Here is a 19,418-nt window from a genome sequence, read left to right as displayed (position 1 = left end):
TCAAGGGCACATACCTCAGTTACAGGCTCATCCCCCACCCTGGTCTGGGTGCATGCAGAGGCAACCAAAGGATGTTTCTCTGTTTCTCCCCCTCCCTTCTACTCTCTCTAAAACTCAATGGAAAAATATCCTTGGGTGAGGATTAACAACAACAAAAGCAGCTTACCTTTGCATGTAACTGCAGGGTGATCCTATTTCCTTTCACAGACCATCTCCCTAATCCACAGCCAATAAAATGTCAAGTACCCAGTTCTAAACTCTACAAGGATATAATGTGATAACTTCCTCCCTCCTCTGCTCCCCTCCCAACAGACTTCTCTGACTATCCTTTCTGGGACATAGTACTTCAGTCACTCAAGTTTTGCTTGTTTTTACTCAAATCACAAATAACTTATCATGTGCATACAACTCATCAGTTCATCTTACAACAATATAAAAACAATACATGAGAATCCTATCCCAGTAAGAGAGTTGGATGAACACAAAATTCAGAAAAACAAATAAGTCTCATTTGTTGCGCAGAGCTACAGGGTTGGTCCAAAGATCAAGGTATAGGTATGTTTACTTGCTCCTAATCATAAATGGTCCAGGAGCAACCATCACAATACAAGACTATTAGAATTACCCTGTCAAGACATAAGTTACTTGATGTTCATGGATCATAAACCATATACGCCAGGCATTATCCTACCCTATACATGTATATTATTTCACTCCATCCTCACAGCAGCCCTAGGATAAAGTTCTAATATTATCTCCATTTTTAAGACAAAGACACTGAGGCATCAAAAGGTTATAGAATGGCCCAAGGTCACAGTGGCTGCTCTAAATGTAAAGCCAGACAGGCTGGTCCCAGAGCCCCATGCTCTTACCTAGATGCCACAGAATTTACATGTAACTTACAAGCTGGAACTTAGATAAAGAGAGGGAGTTCTTTATTTAAAGAAAGCTGAAGAATTATTTTCAAGATGAACATTTTGGTAAAGCAAATGTCCATCTTGTAACAAATTAGTTGAAAATCCATATTTTTATGGAAGCTTAATGGAAGGTAGACTTTGCATCTCACCAAGGAAGGAAGTAGAACAGTTCTCAGGAAGAGCTGCCTGGAGTCCACCCATCCAAGCTGTTCCCAAGCCTGAGGAGCCTCAGTCTGATTCCAAGAGACCATGAAGGTTCATTTCGATTCAATAGGTCTAGGGTTGAGTTCCAAATTCTATTTTTTTAAGCTCCCAGGTGATTCTGTTGCCCAGTCAGGCTTAGGAACCTCTGAACTAGTCTATTTCCACAGCTTCCAGCAGGACTGCTCCCAAGGCAAATAGAAACAGGGAATCTATTTCACAATTGCCTTTGGTTGCGTACACCAGTGTTCCCAAACCCTTAGTGCCCCAACTTGTGCCTAACTTCCATCTCTCCTGACTCCCTTTAGGCAGTATTCTCTTGTCCTCTCTTCAACAGAGAAGCATGAGTCATCAACCCTGCATACACCCGGTGTCTGCATGACTTTCCACGCCAGAAAAATTTACTGTACGTGAGGAAATCAGGAAGTTGTAAAATCCAGACAGAGACAGAGAAATTCAAGATTCAACAAATACTGGTTGCTATTGAACAAAGAGGCCTCTTGCACATGTGGCACTCTTCAACAAAAAACTAAACCATGAAAACTGTGCATTCTCATTGCATTAAGTACAAGTGAGAACTAAAAAGATCAGGCTCGAGCCCAGCACACAATGGTCAATCATCACAAAATCAAATGTTAACTTCTTCATTAGCCAAACAAAATGAAACCAAAAAGAGAGATACTTCAACCCAACTTTTATAAAAACTCTCTTGGCAATCTATTTCCAACACAATATGTTTGCAAAGACAATTATATTAAACAGTCCACAAAGTGCTAATGGCTAGCTAGTAGGTGATTTTTCCAGGCCAGACTTTATCTTCAGATGGGAACTAGCAAGCATCACAAAACTCTCACCTGATATGTGGCGCACTTCTCTGGAGTGGCTGTGGAGGAGACTGCTGTACAAGGATGACAAACAAGTCTGCAGTTTGAATGGACCACCTTGGTGACTTGCTGCACGGTGCTCCTACAATGGTCCAGGAAGCGCAGAAGAGGAAATCAAAATGAAAAACAGAACAGATTGTTTTAAAAAGTAATTCCACTTAAGTGTCAATGCACTGAAATCTTCACTCTTAAGAACACCAAATTTTGCATTTTATTTCAGGAGAATCACACATATACCAGCCAGCTCAAAAGGCAGGTCTGGTTTTACTCAACGGGGCCTCGGAGGGAGGCCAACACACAAAAAGGTCATCCCCTCAATCAAATTAAGAGCTCGGTCTCCCCATTTGAGCCAACTACTGTCATTCTTTTCTCTAATGATTCTAACCAATCATCTGATCAACACATGCTGGTAATCACAACAATATCAGGTGACAATGAATATGGATTGAATAACAGTTGAGCCAAAGTCTAATTTTAATGTGGCATATATTACTATCAACATGCAACATAAGGGACAATCATAAAAAAAAAGCACAGTTATTAGCATACCAATCTAATGGGATAGAAGAATGTAACACAGGCAGAAAAAAATTTTAAAAGAATACACATAGTCACTAGACTTTCCACTAAACTTTAAAGCATTTCATTATTAAATGTATGTCTATTTCATTTTCATTTTTCCATAATGCCTTGCACATGGTAAAGTAAAAATTTTCTTATGTATAATGAATGTGTGAATGGATGAATGAAAAAGGGGATGAATGAATCTTCCATATACCTTTCCATCAGGGAGCTTGGTGCTTGTAGTTTTTGTGAGGTAAAGACCTATGCATAGAAATGGAAGAAGTTGAGGACTTGATCTGCTAACAGTTTCCAGCACCATCTATTAAGATAATATGTTTAGATACTGGTAATTCCACATTACAGAATCAGTAGCACAGTTATTATTAAGTATTCCCAAACTAGTCATCGCTGGACTGATTTCCAGTCTTTGATTACTGGAACTGATCTGCACATTTGTTTAGGCTGATTTTAAATTTAGTTTGGGCTTCCTAAGCCCATGCCAGGTAACAGTAGGAAGGAGAAAGCCCAGGATTATATTGGGAGTCAGAAAGAAACTATTCTGGAGCTATGAATATGATCTCCAATGTGAATAATCTGTAAACAGGTAGTGAGCCAATTATCCTTGGGTACATGGCAACACATCTCAGTAGTCATGATTATTTTCATCCATACACACTCACTATTTTTAAGAGCACAACCCAGCTGGAAAGGAAAATAATTTCAGTAGCTTTCCAACACTTTTCAAAGTAATGAATAGTAGCCAAAATATTCTTACTTCTAACTAATCCATTCACCAAGTATTTATTTAAGCATCTATTATTGCATGCCGGGGACTTATAATCAAAAGAAGTTCCATTTCCAGGCCTTGGTTTTAACCAGGTGTAATCTGTGAGTACAGAAAAAGAAGGTAAACTGTACCAAACTAAAACGTCTTTGAAGACACTATCCCTCTACTAAAAAGCTTGTTGGGTTACAAATGTAAATAGTGGCCAAATTAAATAGATGCTCACAAAATTCTATTTACTCTTATACAGTAATTGTTTTAAGGGGAGGAGTCTTGATTTGATCTAGTAACATCAAATGAAGCATCAGAACACTGAATAATCACTTTTGAACAAGGTGTAGGTACTGCAGACTCGCAGGCAGCACTTGCTTTCTGAGCTAACAATTGTGAGGGTGTTTGCCTGTATATATCAATGTGTGTGCACACAACCCCATTTACATATCACCGGACAGATAAGGTTTTATAGAGTCCAAATTACAGTCTCCTCCTATTCTGCTGAAGTGCAGAGAACAAACATGATGCAAATGCTGTAAAATATTAATTTACTTTCTCATTGGTATGCCTACTTATTTAAAAAATATTTGTATTATTTGTATTGCTACATCAGTTAAAGTAATTAAGAAAGTTAACATAACTTGCTGTATTCTTTTAAAGGAAAGAAACACAAGAATACACAAGAGCAAGAATGAATGGATGCATAGTAAAATAATACAAGCAATATAAAAGAAAATAACCTATTAACTATTTTATACAATATATACACTAAGCATGGAATATTTAATATTTTAAAAGCAGAGCAACCTAACACAATACCACTAATAGTGGGAGATTAGTAAGAAAGATGGCCTAAATAATATTTATGCGCTGGTCAATAAAGAGGAGATAATAGGTAAGTAATGTAAACACGGGAGATACTATAAATACTTCGGAGAGAGTAGGCCAAAGCTCAGGGTGCAACAAAAGAAAAACTACCATATACAGTGACCAAAAAAAATACACTTTCATTGAATGCTAGAAGCATAAATGCTTCTGGGTCGGCAGCAGTGTCAATTATTATTAAAAACTTCTGCTAAATGACTCCCTCAAAACATGTCATGTTAAAGAGCACCTAAGAAGAAGAAGAAAAAAAAAAAAAGAGTTCCTCTTAGCCTGAATCAAAAGACCACAACCAGGAGAGCCTCTGGCCCCGTAAGTCTCAACCTCTGATTACACTACAATGAATTTTCTGAACAGTAATTTTCAGGTAGGATGCAATTTTTGCTTACATTATGGCAATTATCATTGCATTTTCATTACTCCACAAATTGGATGCATTAAAAGTTATAGAAAAATCAATGAAACATTTCTGCTAACATCAAACATGTCAAAGAAAATATAATGCTCATTGCTTTTTTGCCTGTAACATTTCTAAACATGTTTTAGCATATTAGTAATGGTAATATATAGTACAAATATTTATTGTACATTAACTTGAAAAGTTCAGGTTTATAAGGATTATAAAATATATACAGTGATAAAAGACAAAAAATATATAAATTATGAAATAAAAAGGGTTTTTAAAGAACTGTTTTCACAAATAACAATTACTTGCTAAATCATTTTTTTAATTTTTATTGATTGATTTTAGATAAAGAGGAAGGGAGAGAAAGAGAGAGAGGAGGACCATCGACTTGTTGTTCCACTTATTTATCACTCATTGGTTGATTCTTGTATGTTCCCTGACTGGGCATCAAACCTGCAACCTTGATATATAGGGACAACATGCTAACCAACTGAGAGACCCCCCAGGAATACCTAAATCTTTTTATTGCTCCTATAATTTTAAGCACATATTAAAATTATAGAACATATAAGCATATATATGTATATATCCAATTACAACTCTTTCAGCCAACATTTAAAAAGTCTCTAAAACTAGCACTCAGTATACTCATTATTATATCCTCTCTTAAAGAATTTTTGAATGAGTATTGTATTAAACTGAATTTAATGAATCTAAAATTTGAACAGCATAATTTCTATTGCTTTCCAACCTCATTCTTAAGAAGAAAAAAAGGGCAGTCCTGTATGTAATACCTTAGAACAGAAATTACTTCTCTATTGGGATTTTTAGATGATTTATTATTTTCAATGCTTTTAACAAAATAAGGAGGGCCACTTCTGATAACTGAAAGTATGACCAGTACTAAATCTGTTCTTTGAAGCAATTAAACTGCACATATCTAAATCTCTCACAGAAGCCAACCATTCAAATCATTGAATTATTCTGAAAACATAAAGCAACAGAAACAAAATTATCTCTCTCACCCCTAAAAATTATCTTCTGTCTTATGGCACTATGTCAGTTTATGTATGCAGGTATTTAAGCTCTCCAGAACCTAAACTATGTTATTACTTTCAAACAACTGTAATTTAAAGAATTAACATTCACTCCTACATTTACCTAATTTAGAAAGATACATTTATTGACTAACCTCTATGAGGAAACACGGGGAGCTGGTGTCACAATATGTTAGTCATCAGACTGTCATTGAAGTTAAGTGCCAAAGTAAAATCCACTTGACATTTCAGAATGGAAAAAAAAATAAAGGCACATTATACAAAAGGAATGTGAGTCCTTAAACTCTGTAATGACAACAAAAACAGGAGTCACAGAACTATGTTCACTAACATTTTAATAATCTCTTCAGGCTGACCTTTCCCAGGACTCCCAAACAACTGAGGAAGGTATATTGAAACACAGGGCCATCTACAGGCATTTGACGTATAATCCCAGGGCTAAAGAGTTTTTCTTGAACCTTTCTCTAGTAAAAGACAATTCAGAATCCCTGAAGCCAATTTATAATATTTCTGATAAAGTATCACTTCTGTTTACCAAACCCTCTTAAAACGAAATCCAGAGAGAAAAATATTAACTGTTCACAGTTCCCAATCAGGTACATTTCTCATCCTTACTTTAGCATGAATTTATGCATTCAAAAATACATGTTCACATTTTTAGGGCAAGTAAAAACGATTTTCTGTAAGTCGCAAAATATCCAGGACCTCCAAGGTGCTGGGTAAAACTTACACTTCTGTACCTTATTTTATATTCTTGCATCCCATCTGTTTACCTCCTAGGAATAACAGTAGCTCCTCGTTTTAACCACTGCAATTGAGTAGGCCACAATCTAGTTACCAAACACATAAACTCACTACTAGAAACTGGTAACCTCACACCCCACCCTTGGCCCCAAGGGGAAAAGGATTTACCAATTTAGCTTGGGGACCAGTGGCAGGGTCACAACTAAATCAAGGCGTGATTTCAATTATTTTTACTTTCAAATATCAAGGTTACTAAAATACTTCCCTTTATTTGGATTGCCTGAGCAACACAGAGTTTCCACAACCAAAGCTAATTTTCTTTTCTTTTTGTAACAGTATTACTTGTCTTTGCTTAACAGGTTTAATAAGGTGGTGCCCTAATACAAAGAGTGGACTGCTGCTCTCTAAATTATAAAATGCTCATTAAATTATATCCCAAAATAGAGCAGAAGTTGTTTATTGTGCAAAAGCACCACACATTATCAGTCTACCAGCTACAGGCCTGTACGATCTCTTTCCTGAGACACAAACCTTTTCACTTACTACCACAGATTGAAGATCATGGCCAAAAGGTCCAAATGAAGCACATCAAAACATTCAGAATGGCTGCCTACTGTCAGTCCCATTTTTTGCTATTATGACGGCTGTAAAGTTTTAAAATGTGACAATGGGGATAACTTTCCCAAATAAATTACTTCCACTGAGTAAACCCTTTACAAAACCAGTCATGACTACTGGTAACTTAGGTTCTAAAGAATGAACACTTCCGCCCTTGAAAGGGTTAATGCCGGCAAGGCCAATGGCACCAGAAGGCAAAAGAAATGTTGCTTTAGTCAGCTCTGAAAGGTTTCTAACAAGTACCAAATACTTGTTGAACTGTTCACAATAAACACCAGCAGGATTGTCGGGCTCCTTTCACTGTCTGGGAGAGGCATTTACATACTGCACCCAGTAAGAACAGCTTGTTGGTCTCCTTTATAAGAGTATGGATAAGACGCATTCCGTGTCTCCCGTCCAAATGAAGGCGCAATTGAAATAGTGAAGTCTCTCTGGTCTGGCTTGGGCAGCACAAATACTGTGCATAAAACACTTGGAATAGTCCAGGCACAAAACAAACCCACCTGAAGGGAGGAGGAACAGTGCCCGTTGCCATGGCAGCCTGATCTAATTACATGAGTGATGGGGTTGGAGTAAGTGCTCCGAAAACCTACACCACTGACCATATCTACAAGAGGAGAAAGACAGGCAGGCAGGAGGTTCAGGGGGCGACTTCAACCTCTGCTTTACGTAGAAGGGGGCATTTAAGCCCATTTGTCTGTGGAGCTGTTAAAATACTGACTGATGCATGCACAGAGGGCAGTCAGAGGAGATTAAATGCCACAGCATTGGCCATTACGGTGCAATCCTTTCCAAGAGTTCATGTGCAGGATTTTCTCATCCTCCTCTCTGGTGGTTTCCCCAGGCATGCGTTTCATTCCACACACACACACACACACACACACACACACACACACACAGACACTAAGCTCAAGTATCAAACTTCCTTCGCCCACCAAATAAACCACAAGGTGGGCTTTACCAGGGGCTTCTAGGAACTGCAAGGTTCCTCATAAACCCAAACAGAAATGGCTTAGCTAACAGTGTTGAAAAGTAACTAGCTGAGCCTAAAAATAACCATCAAGTAACCACCCTCTGCTGTGTGCGACATGTAACGATGATGTTTAAATATTAAGAGCACCCTGCATTATAAAACACAAATGTCATTGAGCTGTGACTACTAGATTGCCAAAGGAGGACTTATTTGCATACACACATTCCCGTGCATGCACGACAGGATGTGCAGGGAGTATGCCACTCTAAGGCATTAGTTTTGATTCTGTGGGTGTAATGGGGGTCTTATAATGTTGCTAACTGTACCCTGTGGATCTCGCAGGGAAGCTAAGAATCTCTTCGGGGACAGAACCAGTTTGGAGAGGAGTCCCTACTGCACAGCATACGGTAAACAAAATAAAAATAGCTTGCCGTTCTCCTTAGCCACATCGCGCATTATATAACCAGCTTCCGACTGGCTTTTTTTTTTTCTTGCCCTTACTACTCTTCAGCAATTTCCCAATCTTCCGAAGTATTTATATTACCCTCTTATCTGTAGGATTATATACTAAGAAAGCAAAACAAAACAGAGCCGCCGCGGGATTGAACCGAACTCCACAGTCCTTAGAAACTGATTTTTTGTTGTTTTCTGGCTGGATCTCCACCACCACCCTACTTCCACCCCCAACCGAGGTGCCTGCTCCATCTCCCTAGAAAACCTGGTTTGTTCCATCCCTTCCAGCCAGCCCCCTACGTGGTCGGAAATAAAATGAAAGCACCAGCCGCGGAGTTCGGGCTGGCGGCCTGAGGGCGGAGGGAGGCTGAGGAGGGGTCGGGCGCAGCAGTCAGCCAAGTGGCTTCAAAGGGCCCCCTCCCCACCGCGACGGCCCCGGCGGACCCCCACCGCCCGCGCGGGCACACACACACACGCACTCACACGCGCGCTCGCTCGCTCACACTCCCGCCGCGCTCCGTCGCCTCCTCACCTCTTGCTCCGCCCGGCCGGCCCCTTCCCTGCCCCCTGCAGGGCCGGCCTGCGCGCAGCGCTGGGACCACGTAGGAGGCGGCGCGGCCGCGGGAGTTGCTGGGTCTCCGGTCGGGCCCCGAGGAGCAGAGGGGCTCCTGGGTGCATCCCAGTCCCCGCAGCGCCTCCACCGCCGCCGCCTCCTTCCCCTCCTCCCGGCTTCATTCACCCTCCCAGCAGCCGCGCAGCCGTTCACTCCCGGCGCCGGCAGGGCAGCGCCTGCTGCCGCTCCTCGGCTCCTGCCGCCGGCGCAGGCGGGGGCGCGGGCCCGGGCTGGGGCGCTCATGGGCTCCCGGCTCCGGCGGCGCGGCGGCTGCACAGGATCAGGAAGCGGCCGTACCAACAGGGCCGCCAGCGCCACTCCGGCCGAGCTCCCAGCACCCGCGCCCCCGCGCCCATCCTCCGCGTCCCCCGCGCTCCCACTGCCTGCGCCCCGCCGCGCGCAGCGTCCCGGCTCCGCCGCCGCCGCCGCTGACCCCTCCGGGTCCACAGCCGCACGCCCGGCGATGCCGGCTCCCAGAAGACCCGCGCCCCGGGGCACGGAGGCCGGGCGGCCGCTAGCGGAGCAACCTAGTCCTCCTTCAGACCCGCTGGCTCCCATCGCTCTCTTTGGGGAGAAGGGTGGGGAGGGGTCGGCGGGAGGAGCGGGCAGCGCGACCCCGGCCGCCGCCTCCTCCCTTTACCCCACCTCCAGGGAGGAGGACATGACTCTCCGCATTCGCAACCAGACCAGCAGCCGCCCAAGCGGGGTGCCGCCGCCGCTCTCCCGGCCCGCACCCCCAGCCCGGGCGCGCCCCCTCGCCCGGCGGGCGCCCACCTGGTCCCCCGCGGTCCCCCTGCTGGTCATCCCCGCGCCCAGAGCGGAGTGTCGGCCTGGGAGGCTGAAGCCGGGGAAGGTTGTATGTACACACACACACACACACACACACACAAACAACACAACACGCTGCGTCGATTTCCTTCTTTCCTCTTCAAGCTGTTTTCCGTGCTGCCTTTGGGGGTTTGGGATTTGTTTGCTGGTTGTTGCTTTGGCCCCTCTCAGGAGAGCGGGGGTAGGGGGGGGATCTTAATCTAAATCGGGGGAGAAGGGGATGGGGGAGGGGGAGAGACAGAATCAGAGGAGAAAAAAAATCGCCACTTACTGTAAAGTGTAAATGGATCTGGGGTGGCGTGGGGAAGGGGGGGCAGAGGGAGAGAAACAGTGTCTTGCGGCTGCTGTAGCTCTGGCTGCTGCTCCAAGGGGCTTGTTTTGGATCCCCCTGCAGTGAAACAGGTCCTGTACGGCTCCGCCACTGTAGTAGAAATGATGTCTGCGGTATACTCTGCTCTCTCCTCCTCCTCCTCCTCCCCCCACTCCCTTCCCCTCCCCTCCCCTCCCCTCCCTCCTCCCTCCCTCGCGCTCTCTCGCGCTCGCAAGCTCGCTCCAGTATGTAAATGTGTAATAGAAGCCAAATATGGAGCAGTTGGCTGCCGCCGCCGCAGCTCAAGGATCCGACGGGAGGGCGGGAGGAGGGGGGGGCACCCTCCGGCGGGCGGCGGGGCCAGCGGCTCGAGCCGGGCGAGCGCACGGCGAGCGGCAGACCCGCGCCCTTAACCCTTCGGTGCGCGTGGCCCCGGTTCGGAGGCCCTCTGGGAGGCGGGCGCGTGTCCCCGAGACTGATTAGGAATGGAGGGGCGGGAGCGGGAGGGGAGACACCGCCGGAGGGGACAGTTCTTTCAGGTTTGGGAAAGGGGCGGGGAGCTGAGGCGATGAGGTCATCGTGGCGGTGACCGGTCGTCCTCGCGCGCCTCCCCGAGTCCCAGCACCTCTGGAGGAGACAGCGCGACAACAGGGTGCAACTCGGGCACCCTGGAGGAATCTCCAGCTCCGAGGCGGCGAATAACCCCGGGAGGAGGGGAGGCGGCCAACGCTGATCCCTAGGCGCCCTTCGTCCCGGGCGTGCGGAGAAGCTGACAACCCGGGCGGACTGCGACCCACGCGCACTTTCACCTCGTAAGGGTTCAGCTTCGGCGATCCGGAACCCAGACCACCGGGCCGCGGGGAGTGCCTTTGCGTGCAACTCTAGAAAGTTTTAAGGGTCCCCCCAACTGCACATGCAGCCTTACCTTTACCGCCTGGGGAAGCTGGTGACCTCCCTTACCTCCTTTCTCTTCCTGCGAGTCCGGAAATCTGCTGTGGGTATGGAACTACCTAGCTCTAGTCCTCGTCGAGGACCCCGTCTTCCTCGCGCAGCGTATTCGGGATCATTAATTTAATCGGAAATGAGGTAACCAGTGTAGGAGATTGAGAAAGCAAACCGAGCATCAAATGGCAGTTCTGGGTGAATCCACGCTGAAGGACTTCCTCTGGACTCGATTTTTTAAAGTGCGGTTCTCAATCCCCTACCTCCCAGCCCTGATCCTTCCACCTGGTGTTAGCTCCAAGGGAAGGAATATTCTTGGGGGGGGGGGGGTGCATCTTGCCCACAGGTGTGGCACTTGGAGCAAAAGAAGTCACATTCCTGCTAAAAGGAGCTTACTGTGGCACACCCCTTGCAGATAATTCCGGAGGACTAGTAGGTGTCGGGCAGCATATGACCTTCAGGTGCTTAGAACCAAGTATCCAAGTAAGTTTCTCTCTGAAAGCCACCACTTTTGACTGTACGCTGTATTAGAGAAACCTTTTGGCTGAGTTTACTTATGAGCTAGCGGTTAGTCACCAACAGAAGCAAGATACAGACTCGCCAAGAGAAATGTGTCAGCTTTTAAACAATTGTATTGTAGAACCAACGTGCTACAGAAATAAAAATAAGCATGCTAACTGGGAAGGTGTCGAGCCCCGGCAATATTTTTTTCCTCACACTTTGAAATACCATACACATATACATGGCTATTTAAATAGAACTACTACTGTTCACTCTTACTCGCTTTACAACTTTTTTTTTTTCATTTAAAAATAATTGTTTATAGTTTAAAGACCCAGGGTTGGTCTAAAATGACATTGTTGGTCTCATTACAGCCTCTAGTGGACAGTTAAAATGAGTTTCCTGAAAAGGCTCTTCTGGTGTTGTGCTCCTTGACAAGCTTTATCAAGGTGAATGTTAATACCTCAGACATAACCTGGTAATATCTCTTCCCCCCACTTTGCAGAGCCGGCTTCTGAAAGGAGCTTTATGCTGCAGGTATTATTATTACTGGCCTGTGAATAAACAGAGAGCTTCTGCTATTCATTTCAATTTCAGACAGTTTTCATAAAAACTGAACTCATCTAAATTATTTTTATGACAGAATGTATTGGTTGCCGTGTTTTTGGCTTAACTGAGATGTTTTTATTCCAACTCTTAATCTGCAGACTGTCCAATCCACCTCCACTCTATTTTTAGACATCTTATATTTAAGATTTTCGGTAAAAAGCTAATATTTTAATTATTGCATTGGCACCAGCAGTTAAGTTATTTTTAAAACCTTAAATTAAAACACATAATTCAGATTAGAGTTAGTCAATTAATTTAAATATTCCCTCAAGGAAGCTAAATATTTATATTACTCAAGTAGTAAGAATAATTAATAAGAAATGTGTCATTTACTTTTTTAGCCATTGAGGTTAAAGCTATTAACTGCCATTAAAATCTGTTAACTATTTCTTCCTACAAGGTCCAACCAACATCCTATATAATAAAAGCCTAATATGCTAAGTGTCTGGTCATCCGATCATCTGTTCAACCAATCAAATCATAATATGCTAATGATATGCTAAGGCTTGCTATGATGTGCACTGACCACCACTGGGCAGGCGCTCCGACTGGTAGGTTAGCTTACTGCTGGGGTCTGGCAGATCAAGACTGAGCGAGTTGGGCCAGACATGCCCTGGAGCCCTCCCACGGTCCCTCCCCAGCTGGCCAACCTCCCGTGTCCCTCCCCAGCCCCGATCATGCATGCGTGGGGTTCCTCAGGCTGGCCTGCACCCTCTCAAAATCCAGGACCCCCTCAGGGGATGTTGGAGAGACAGTTTTGGCCCAATCCCACTCAACGCAGGAGTTGCCCCTTGGTGGTCAGTGTGCTCCCACAGGGGGAGTGCCGCTCAGCCAGAAGCCAGGCTCACAGCTGGCAAGCACAACAGTGGTGGCAGGAGCCTCTCCCATCTCCGCGGCAGTGCTGAGGATGTCCGACTGATGGTTTAGGCCCGCTCCCTGGGGGACATCCCCCAAGGGTTCCTGGACTGTGAAGGGGGCCCAGGCCAGGCTGAGCGACCCTCCCCAAGTACACAAGTTTCGTGCACCGGGCCTCTAGTAAACATTATAATACTCATGATAAACTTTCATTACCTTTAGCACTGAAATGTTTTATTTTCACATGGCAAAATAGTAAGTGTACAAACACATAACTGGTACTGATTATTTAAAAACACCACTCTCTCATGCAAATAAAAACTCAATGAAAGAAGAACAGAGGTTTCTAAAAGTCAGTAGGCAAATATGTAGTACTGTGGTCATATTAATAAACCTGATACTATATTTTACAAGCATAAGTCCAATTTTGAAATAAAGGAAACTGAGAAATAAGGCCTGCTGAGCCTTACTCCTAATTTATGTTCTGCATTGATTAAACATTTCATCCCTTATGTCTAATTCTCTGTTTTGGTAGTATCCATTTTTGAAGGTTGAAAATGGGCTCTCAAGTATATTATTATATCATCACATCTTGCTTCTGAAAGAGTCTTCAGTGGGAGCTTTTTAGACAATCAGAATGAGCGTTCCACCCCAGACCTACTGAACCAGAATCTGCCTTTTAATCAGCCCCTGGGTGGTTCCTAAGTACATTAGTGTGAAGAATGCTGTCTATACTGCAAGGGCTCTGTCTACACGAATTTGGCCACAGATGCAGAATTTAATTCCTCTATTCCTTTTTTTTATCCCCTCCCTCTTTTATTATTTGTACTTTATAATGAAAACTTGTTACATTTTATGCTTTGGTTAAATTGTACTGCATTTCAGAAGAGCTGTGATCTTTGCACAAATCTGTCCCATCATTACCAAGAGAACGCTGAGGAATGTCCTGGGGTCTTGAATGTGAAAGTTTTCTTCACGGCAGCAGAGGGAGCACAAGAGTACTTAATAAAATAAGTGTACAGGCCGTCCAAATCATAAGGGATATTAAATTGTAGTATATGTTTTCATTGGCCTAGCTTACCAGGTTAAGGCAACTAAATATCAAACAGATTGGAAGTTCACTATAGACGTACTTATTCGGAGATGTAGGCTTGAGTTCTTAAAAGAAAGTGGACCTCAAAAGACCTTGGAAAAGATGCCTTAACTTTCATTATGTCACAATATATGGAATTTAAGCCAGTGTGCTGTATGCCTTAAACTTACAGTGTGATGTATGTCAATTATTTCTCAATAAAGTCAGAAAAAAAGAAAGGTGACTTATAGAATAAGGCAACTTTAAGAGTAACTTCTATTTATTTTTAAATGTTGGGGGGTCCCCTGGTCGTGTTGCTCAGTGATTGAGCATTGATCCATGAACTGAGGGATCACAGTTCAATTCCAGGTCAGGCAGGGCACGTGCCTGGGTTGGCAGGCTCCATCCCGAGTAGGGGGAGTACAGGAAGCAGCGGATCAATGATTATCTCTCATCATTGATGTTTCTCTCTCTCTCCCTCTCCCTTCCTCTCTGAAATCAATAAAAACAAATATAAGTAATAATAAAAAAATAAAATGTTGGAGGTCAATTAACCCAACAGTATGTCAGATAAATTTATTTCATTGGGATTTGAATCTGTTTAGGAAAGAATGCACTTCTCACCATGTTTGATTTCACAGTAATTTTAGGCTTTTATCCTTAATGTTTACAGTGGTGAGGACATATATTTCAGTTATATCTATGTAGCTTTTTACACTCTTACAACCTTCTGTATTACATCTTCAAACACTCTTGTGAGGTGAATAAGACATGGGAAAGCCAAGCCTCAAAAAAGTTTTGGAACTGCTTTGTGCTTTCATAGTATCGGGTTATTTAATTGTTATAATGATCCGATGAGGTGTTCAGAGAGGAGGGAAATCGTAGAGGTTAAATATCCAGCAGCATGTTCTCTACAGTTTTAAAGGTTTTTCAAAATTACTAGATAGTGAATATTTAATAAGTGAATATCTAGGCAAGAGACTTATGAATAGAGACTATGTCTTAATTCTCAACTTGCTCTTTATGTATTTACTAGAGGCTCAGTGCACGAATTCATGCATGGGTGGGATCTGGCTGGTCCAATCAGGCTGGGGGCGGGGGGCGCCGGCAGGGGACTCAGGAGGTTGGACGGCCAGCCCCACCCCCAATTGGGGTGGGGGTGGGGGTGATTGGGGGGGGCTGGCCAGGGGGAGGGGCCACAAGCGGTTGGCTGGCTGGCCCTACCCCATGGTCAAACTCCCAGTCAAACTCCTGGTCACAGCAAAACCAATCTTATATTTTGAAAAATGTTCCTTTTACCATGATAAAAAGGTAAAGACTCATAGTTGCTTGATCCAGCACCTTTCAGAATCATTATCTCAATCAGACTTTTGAATAGGAGAATCAAGTGCTAGAATCATTAAAAATTGGGGAGGGCCCTAACCAGTTTGGCTCAGTGGATGGAGTGTTAGCCTACGGACTCAAGGGTCCCAGGGTTCGATTCCGGTGAAGGGCATGTACCTTGGTTGTGGGCACATCCTCAGTGGGGAGTGTGCAGGAGGCAGCTGATCGATGTTTCTCTCAACTCTCTATCCCTCTCCCTTCCTCTCTGTAAAAAATCAATAAAATATATTTTTAAAAAAATAAACAATAAAAATAAAAATTGGGGAGGTGGGAAGGCAATTGTCTGAATCATCTTTTTTACTCCTAAGAAAATTTTGATTTACAAACTAATATCAATGTTTCACATTTACAAAACAAACAAAATGTAAAGCTATAACATGCATTTTACTGACTGCCTATCCTAGCAAAAATAAAAAAGTCACGTGACTAAATTTAAGTGTTAAACCCTTTGTCTATCTTTATAAAAATTGATTGTTAAAAATTTTTTTTTCCTCTATGTGAAAGTAGGGTTTGCCAAGTTTCTGTCTGGAGCAATTTGTTATGGCTGTGTCATAAATCCCGGAAAGTTTGAATTTTTAATGGAAACACTGACAGACCTTTAACCACACTAATAAGGAGGGTGTTATCTTAGACATGTCATTTAAAAATCTGAGCAGATCATAGCATGCTTGCAAAACAAGTATACCTTCCTTAGACTGTACTCTGGAATAAAGCTGGGGAGACCAGAAAAATAAAATAAACTAAAAACAAAAGTGAAAAGCACTCACACAATAGACTCTGAGGTCAGCTCGCCACACCCCAACTGAAGTAACTGAGCTCAGTGTGGCACAGGGGCTCCCAAAGGATGTGCGTCTGAATCATCTTTCTTGACCTTCCACCAAACTGTAGCAGGACGGGCTTCTGGGTAATGGAAATGGCATCACCAACTCAAGAGTGAAGTTTACATCATTGTAAACATCTGCCAACGGTTTATGATTTAACAATCCACATTAGGCAATATTAAATACGAGTCTGTCTACCACTGAAAACAAAAACAAGCGCCTTAGTATAAGTCTGCACTGTCCACTATGGCTATTAAGCACTTAAAATGCGGTTAGTCCAAATTAAAATGTGTTGTAAGTGTAAAACATACTTCAGGTTTTAAAATGCTTAGTGCATACACGAACACACACACACATACACACATCTACATATGTGTATACACATGTATATGTATCTCAATTTTATATTGAGTAAATGTTGGAACAAAAATATTTTGCATATATTAGGTTAAATATACTGTTAAATTTACCTGTTTCTTTCCCATTCGTAATGTGGCTGCTATAAAATTTAACATTTCCTGTGTGTTGCATATTAGATTTCTAATGGACAGCACTGGTGTGGACAATGAGGGTGGGGAGTGCAGGGATGAGTTCTAAGAATCCACAACTGGAGATCCCGGCATGGCTCTCTGCTGTAGTGTAGTGCATAACTTACTTCTCAAGCTTTCCTCAGGCTTCCCCCTGGCAGTGCAGGATGGGCCTAATTGTTAAAACAATCCCTGACCATAGACACAGACAATAGGGTGGTGAAGACCTGAGGGGGTGGGGGGCGGGGGAGTGAAGGGGGTGAGAGAGGACCATGGCGGGGGAGGGGAAGAGGGACATATGTAATGCTTTCAAGAATAAAGATGTATTTAAAAAAAAAAAAAATCCCTGAGAGGGAGCTACCTGTCAGTGGGAGCCATCTCACTGGCAGAACTGGAATGGGCCTGCAAACCCAATTGGTTAGGCTTTCCTATGACTCCGTCTTTTTATGGGGATCAAGGGTCCTTTGCCACCCTGGAACGCTGATGGAAAACCTATGCTCTGTTTTAGAAAGCACAGCATTAGAGCTATAGCTGGTTTTGCTATTTGAAGCTGAAAGGTGTGGGGTTGGTACCTTCTTGTGGCAGATGGCTTTGGGCATTGATAAAGAAAATTCTATAGTTGCTGCTTAACTAGAAAACAAATCAAGGCCACCAAAAGGAAATCTTTAAAAAACAACAACACACACTTTCTAATATATTTAGTACAATAGGGCACGCCTAAAGGAAATGATTTTTACTATTATTATTTATTTCACAAGCAAACCTAGATAAATTTTCATCAGTGTAACTGTGACCAAGATTAGTGCAATGCAATGACCTATGAACTATCAGAATTTATGGTCTTAATCGTCTAAAGGACATAGGTTTTCTTACATGAAAAGTAAGCAGACGTTTTAAGGTTTAGAGCAGTGGTTCTCAACCTTCCTAGTGCCGCGACCCTTTAATACAGTTCCTCATGTTGTGGTGACCCCCAATTTCATTGTTACAAATTGAACATAATTAAAGCATAGTGATTAATCACAAAAACGGTATGTAATTATATATGTGTTTTCTGATGGTCTTAGGCGACCCCTGTGAAAGGATCGTTCGACCCCCAAAGGGGTCGCGGCCCACAGGTTGAGAACCGCTGGTTTAGAGTGAGTGAGTTGAATTTTGCTTGGTATTGGCTAGGAGCATTTGGAAACCTATTAAAAACATTGCATTAATAACTTGGTATTTGGTTTCCTCAAAAGAAATACATTTTTCCACATTAAAATCAAAGTCCAAAGCCACCATTGTTTGAACTTAAGGTAGTGGCAATTGATGGGTTGTACATGTAGAGCTTAAGGAACCTTCAAAATAAGATCAAGGGAAGCAACAGGCTAAAAAAAATAAACATCAAGTTGTTATGGAAGGAGGTAAGTGAAGTTCTTTGTTATTCTAACTTTAGGATATTAAAACATACATATCCAAAACTATAAGCTCTCTCAGTTACTTTATTTTTCTTGAGTCAATGTCAGCCAGGAGAAGCTGTTTCAAGAGAGGGTCCAGGTTTAAGAAAACGATTTTATAAGGAATTTACCAAGTATACCCCAAAGGTGGAGAATTAGAGAAGACTGCATTGGCACACTTTGCTCTTTGACATAAATAACTGAGGAAACTGCCCGGGTAGTGATTTCAGCGAGGGTGGTCAGCAGTTTGATATTTGCAGAGCCCCTTTTCATCAGGCCTTTCCAGATTTAACTGCTGGGAGACTTGGGGGAGCTCTCAGGACTGACTTGCTTTGTGTCTGTGGCACAGACATGAAACGATAGCTACTGCCACAGATGCTTTCTGACAGAGCCGAATAATAGCGCTCAGACTTACACTGTAAATTACAAACGATCCCTTTTTAAGTACAAAATGAATGCACAGAATGGAAGACCCTGTCAGCTAGAATGCTAGTAAATCAAGCAGAAGAAGACAAATTGTTCACTCATACCACTACCGCCAGATTTGTATTCTGCTAACTGCACTGTCTTGGGAGAGCTTTACTTTCTTTTTTTTTTTTTTTCCTTTTTGTCAGTTATAAAGAGAAATTAATACATTGTAATTCTAATCATCATGGGAGGCAGCTGATGCTTCTCTGAAGGCCAATCAAGTTGCGCTGTTTCCCAACCCTTCCCCCTACCTCTGGTTTAAAAGTTGTAGCTTTAATACCAACAGTCAGAACATGTGACCTCGTCATTCCCAGAGCTTTTTCTGCAGTCAATTTCATAATTACAACTCTCCGCCTCTCTGCTCAGCACTTCCTTCCCTTCACTGTCCTCTCTCCCCAACCCCCAGCAATGAATCATGGTGCATTCAAAGAGATCCAGATGACCCAGTGCGAACTTCACTGGCATCCTGTACATTCTTATGCCAAAAAAGGGGAGTTGCTCTAAGACAGAAACCTAGCCAGATCCTGATGTAGATCTCAGAGGCAACGAACTTGGGTGCTTATCTGGGAAGATCAGCAAAG

General features: G+C 43.2%; 1 protein-coding gene across 13 annotated transcripts in view; it reads right to left on the bottom strand.

Annotated features, from left to right (window-relative positions):
• The window catches only part of ATXN1 (ataxin 1), a 415,455-nt gene extending 405,053 nt beyond the window's left edge, over positions 1-10,402 (bottom strand). For 5 of the 13 annotated variants that reach the window (XM_036350175.1, XM_036350174.1, XM_036350167.1 and 2 more), the window contains exons 1-3: positions 10,191-10,402; positions 5,825-5,908; positions 1,973-2,084 (exon numbers count right to left, since the gene is read on the bottom strand). The gene's annotated coding sequence lies outside the window, so the exon portion shown is untranslated. The other 8 variants (XM_036350166.1, XM_036350168.1, XM_036350165.1 and 5 more) reach the window with 8 other exon arrangements.
• Positions 10,403-19,418: the final 9,016 nt, after the last annotated feature.

This window comes from Myotis myotis, unplaced genomic scaffold (assembly GCF_014108235.1).
Source record: "Myotis myotis isolate mMyoMyo1 unplaced genomic scaffold, mMyoMyo1.p scaffold_m19_p_2, whole genome shotgun sequence".
NCBI lineage: Eukaryota > Metazoa > Chordata > Mammalia > Chiroptera > Vespertilionidae > Myotis > Myotis myotis.
Note: the sequence above shows the minus strand (reverse complement) of the source record. Positions and strands in the feature narration are given on the sequence as shown.